This window comes from Nuphar pumila, chromosome 2 (assembly GCF_984573655.1).
Source record: "Nuphar pumila chromosome 2, dmNupPumi1.hap1.1, whole genome shotgun sequence".
Lineage (NCBI taxonomy): Eukaryota > Viridiplantae > Streptophyta > Magnoliopsida > Nymphaeales > Nymphaeaceae > Nuphar > Nuphar pumila.
The window spans coordinates 56,963,998-56,969,997 of NC_143250.1; positions in this window are offsets into that span (position 1 = coordinate 56,963,998).

The window sequence follows — 6,000 nt, forward strand, 5'->3', positions numbered from 1 at the left end:
TAGAGTCAGCCTTTAGGGAATGCTGTGTGCACACCTTTTTGTTTGTGCAGCTATGATTATGCGATGTTTTCCTTGTGTTCTCCTATATATATCAACCTCTTTTAAAACCCTGGGTGTACTCTTCAAAACTTCCTCTATTTTTCAAAAAAAAACCCGAGTGTACGTTTTCTCCTTTACCTGCGTTCTTCTCTCTTTTGTTGTCAATCTTTTCTTTAAAAAACCCTGGAAATTCTTTCTTTAAAAAGTCCCTTGATCTTTTACAAAATTTCCAGAAAATTATGTTTGTTCCTCCTCTCATCAAAGGTCTATCCGTAAGTCCTGCATTCTATTTGACTCTTTTCCTCTTTTTTTTTTTTCCTCAGTATCACTCCGATGGCATCCGAATCTCCCGATGCTATCTTTCCTTGGGATCATGTCTTCTATCAAATAAGGGATGGAACCCCAAATCATCGGGTCATCCAGTCTCGTACCTTCTTCCCTCGGTGGTACTATTCTTGGTTCACCGCCTTCTCGCGTATGTTCCCAGACCACTTGGATGATTGTGGATTGGAGATGGCATCGGCAGTTGGCAAGCAAACCATCAACGGCAATCTGATTCAAGCTATGGCAGAGAGATGGAATCCGCGAACCTGCACGTTTTGGTTTCCATGGGGAGAAATGACTTTGCTAATGGATGAGTTCAATGATATCATGGGATTGCCAGAACCAGCTGGTCAGCCGGATGATCCTGTCGAGCAGCAATTCTTGATCAATGTCAAAGGGGTAGATGTTCGAGAAGCATTGGCCAGAGCTACAGGGAGCAGATCCGGGCCTCTCACAGAGATCAGCGGAAGTCAGTTCATTGATCTGTTCGAACTCTATCACAAGTATGGGGCCTACGAAGAAGTCGATACCTTATCTCGAGCAGTGAAAGAAAGAATCTAGCATGCCATGGTCCTATGCACAGTGGGGCTGGCATTCTTTCAGGATGGTCAGAATTTCATCGATATCAGAGTCGCCCAACTTTTTCGAAGATGGGGAAGCAAGCAGACCCGTTAGCTTTCAGTCTCCATGGCAGCTCTAGCTTTTCTCTACAGAGGTTTGGCTCGATTTGCCCTCGGAGAGACCATTTTGGTAGAACGATGCACATATGCCTTGCAGTCGTGGTTCCTGCGACATGTGCCGTCAAAAGCCAGTTCTTTCAGATTCAGCAACAAGCAACCGAAGTCAGCCATTCAGTGCCGAGCTTTGATCGAGAAACTACACCAGGAGGAAATCATTTGGGATTTCTTCGACAGAAGAGAGAGCGTTCCTCGGTACACTTATGCTTGTGACAAGCACTACAAATTGCTCGGCCCTTTCTTCTGCGTAGACTATCAGCCTGAGAGGTGTCTTCGACAGTTCTCGCAGCGGCAGATTCGTGTCAATACCCGCTTCCCGACAGGCTGCATGCCAGAGTTCAATCTACGGTCGGATCAGTGGTCTGGAGCATACCACGTCACCAAATACACTTGGGACTCCTTTATTCCTTTGTCTATATTTCCCGGTCCTAATGTATCATCAGAGTATCGAGAATGGTGGCAAACTGTCTGCCCACTTTCTCTTTGTATTTAAATTTTGTCATTAATGAAAAATGCAAACTTTTGTCCTGATAAAAAGCTTTTATGGCCAAATCTTATTTTGTTTCATGTAGTTACGAATTCATCCCCAGTGATGAGACCCATTTTATATATTCTTTCTTCAAATTATCCCTCGTCATGATGGACGACCTCGCCTAGGTCATAAGGCGCATTTTTGTCGCCATAAAAGGGTGACGCAATCATCGCAAAAATTTGTGATGACCCAATCCCTGGTGATGGGATAACTTATCTAAAAATGTCTATCAATTCCTTTCCTCATGTCTTTTCCTAAAAATCACATTTTCAAAAAATTTCCTCTGAATCCTAACCATTCTTTTCACCTTCGCAAGAAATCACTGGCATTGGCAAAATGGTTGTAACGAGGGCAGGAAAAGAAACAATTCCTCAACACAGCGACAGTGAGGCCGAAGGGATGGATTCTCCGAAATCAGTCAGGGGACAGAATCAGAATCAAGCAGATGATATAGATCCAGCCATGTATAATCTATTCAAAAGAATGATGACCAAAATGATGGCTGAGCAGGCCGAGGCTAGTCAGAAAGAAGTTGCTCCAAAAAGCAAGTCAAAGAAGAAGGCTGTAAAGAAGCCAGTCCGGATTGTTAGAAAGCAAGTACAGTTCGACACCACTTTTGAAGAAACAGAATCAGTTGAGGAATCAGAAGAGGAAGAGCAGCTTGTTTATCAGAATCCTCCACCGCAGTTTACAAAGACCGCTGCAGAGCCCGAATCAATCAATAAGTCTGTTCCCATTAATGACCCAATGCAAGAGCAGATGAAAGAAATGAATAGGGCCATCAAGGATATCCAGGCCAAAAGCAAGGGTAAGCAGACCTACTCTGGCGAAGATTTTTACCACGGCCTGGACGGGGATGACAATCTCGAGAATCTCTATAAGACCCGCAATTTTTCAGAAAATATCTGAATAAAATTCATGAGGCATTTACCAATAAAAATAACATTTTTTTTTCAGAATGCGAAACAAATCAATTCCTACGAGCCAGTTATACTTAGGATATTCGTCGAATTAAACTTATCATACCAAGCCTTGGGAGCTTGTTTCAAACCATAAAGTGCTTTTCAAAGACGAAACACCTTTCCTTTAGGAGACCCCATACCAGGAGGAGCATCCATATATACTTTTTCATTTAGATCTCTGTTTAGAAATGCATTCTTAACATCCATTTGATAGGTGTTCCGCCTGTTGATTGGGGCAACGATTATAAGACACCGGACAATGACCATTCGAGCTACTGGAGCAAAGGTCTCTTCATAATCAATCCCATATTCTTGACTATATCCTTTTGCAACCAAACGGGCCTTGTATCTCTCGAGGGACCCATCACTCTTAGTCTTAATTTTAAATACCCATCCACACCCTATTGCTTTCTTACCTTTATGAAGGTCTTGAAATTTCCATGTCTTGGCTTTTCTCAGAGCTTCAAGTTCATTATCCATTGCGGCTATCCATTCAGGACATTTTCGTGCTTCCTCGAAGTTTCTAGGTTCTATGTAAGAATGAATGACGCTTAAACAGATTCTATGTTTAGGTGAAAAAGACTCATATGAGATGAACCTAGAAGGGATTTTTCTATATCTTTCGGTCCTGCAAAGGTTCTTCTCACTTTGAGGAGCAGTCCTACCAGTATCATCATATCTTTCAAGGGCACTTCTGAAAGTATTTCTATCTCTATGAGTATAGGTTATGGGATCTCTAAGTGGTTCCTCATTGACATGTTGATGAAATGAAGAGGACACAGGACTGGTTTCATTATCACTTGAGTCATTTTGATTTGACTCATCATCACTAGTTTCATCACCTTCAGTTAAAAGATCAAATAGAAAAGAATAGTCTACATTCTCGTCATTAGATTCAAGTTTTTCGAAACCAATGAGATTTTCTAAAAAAACTCACATTTCTGGAGACATATAGTTTATCATTTTTAATATCATAACACCGAAAACCCTTTTGAGTTTCAGAATAACCAAGAAAGGCACAAGGAATGGCCTTGGGGGAGAGTTTGTCATTTTTATCAGTAAGGACAAAACATTTACATCAAAAAACCCTTAATCTGCTATAATTAAGTTCTTTTTCATACAATCGTTCAAATGGGGAAACCTTATTCAGATTTTTTGATGGGAGTCTATTTATGAGATAGATCGATGTAAGGGCTACCTCAGCCCAGAGTCTTTTCAGAATATTCTAAGAAATGAGCAAGGTTCTAGTAGTTTCAATGATATGCCTATGTTTTCGTTCAGCCAACCCATTTTGTTGTGGGGTTTTTGGACAAGATTTTTGATGGAGAATACCATGACTTTCAAGATAACTTTTGAATTCATTTGAAAGATATTCGCCACCAGAGTCGATTCTAAGATTTTTTAAACTTCAATTGAATTAATTTAAAATCATCATATGAAATATTTTAAAAATTGAAAAAACTTTATTTTTATGTTTAAGAAAATATATCCAACAAAATCTAGTGTAATCGTTCACAAAAATAACATAGTATGAGAAACCTCCCTTAGATATCACAGGAGCCGGACCCCATACATTGGAGTGAACAATTTAAAAAGATTTTGTTGTAAACATGGATCTTTGATTAAACGATAGACTTTTCATTTTCTCAAGAATACATTCATTACATACAAAATTCTCATTACAAAGATGTTTAATAAAAGGCAAATAAGAGATTTTAACAATGTTGGGATGCCCCAGTCTCTTATGCCATACATGAATATCTTTGTTTTGAACAACATTACAAAATTCGTTCTTGGGAATTTGAAGAAAATCAACATAGTAGATGTCTCCTCTCCTAGAGCCTTCCCCAATCAACTTCCTGGACTGACGATCCTGTATCCAACATTTATTAGAAGAGAATTTTATATCACAACCATAGTCCGAGAGTTGAGAGACCGAAAGTAAATTTTAGTTTAGTTTTGGTATAAGATGAATTTTTGGAATAAAAAAGTATTGTTCTTCAAAATTGCCTATTCGTTTAATTTCAAGAGGTGTTCTATCCGCCGTTGAGACAAAAGATGGATTTTTTTTTTAGAAAAATCGAAAAGAGAACAAACACTTGGAATCATATGAAAACATGCACCGAAATCTAAGAGCCAAGATGTCTTACCGAGAGGTGAGGAAGATGACATAGCGGCTCCGAAAATGCCTCCCTTGAGAAGAGGTTGTAGAGCATCCACAATTTGTTGAAGGGAAAGAGGCCCATTTGATGAGGATGGTCGTTCCTCTGGTTGGGATGCCATAGCCGCAACAAGTTTTTTCTTCCATTTGGGGCAAATGGGTTTGATATGCCCGTGTTCTTTACAAAAATGACAAGTTAATTTGCTATAGTCTCTTTTGCCATATTGATCATTTCCTCCTTGACCTTGATTTTTGAAATGAGAAGGTTTTTAAGGCTTCATATTATTCTCGGGTCTTGATACGACATTAACCCCTTCAATTGGGCCAACTATTTGGGTTAACACCCCCCTACCACGTACCGCGGGCCACAGTCCGAAGTATATCGGTAGGTGCTCAAGGATGTTGGAAAACCTTACCTTAGAACCGGAGTAGAAACTCTATGCCACGTACCTCGGATTTCGATTCGGGTATATCGTCATAACTGGATTGGACAAAGATGATCTGAACCTAGAGTTAAGATTAAGGTCCTACAACTGTTTTCAAAAAGATGCATTTAGAGTCAGGCTTTTAGGGAGTGCTGAATGTGCATAAATGTTTGTGCAGGATGTGATTGTATGATTTTCTCAACTCTTTATGTTTCCCAATGTTTTTTAACTCATTAGGTCTTATTTTCCACAAGGTCTTTTCCTCAAACCCTGGATGATTTTTTCAAATATCCCATTTCTTCCAAAACTCCAGGCGATTTTACATTCTACCTTTCTACTGGATCTCGAATTTCTAGCTGCATTTTTATCCTGCCTGCAAAAATTTTCAAAAATTTCCCACATTTTCCTATGTCTCATTCCAAGTCTTTCTCTGTTTTCAGTTCGATGGCATCCAGTCAAGTCGATCCTATCTTTCCTGAAGGTCACATCTCCTTCGAGGTGCGACAAGGTCGTCTTGAACATCGAGCCCTTAGCACCGGAACTTTCATTCCCCGGTGGTATTATTCCTGGCTAAAGAGCTTTTCCCGAATGTTCCCAGACCATTTGAGCGAGTGCGGATTAGAACTGGCGTCAGCAGTCGGAAAGCAGACCATCAATGGCAACCTGATCCATACAATGGCGGAGCGATGGAATCCTCGGACGTGTACCTTCTGGTTCCCATGGGGAGAAATGACCGTTTTAATGGATGAATTTTCAAAAATCATGGGGTTACCAGAACCAGCCGGTCAACCAGGAGACCCATTAGAGCATCAATTCCTTA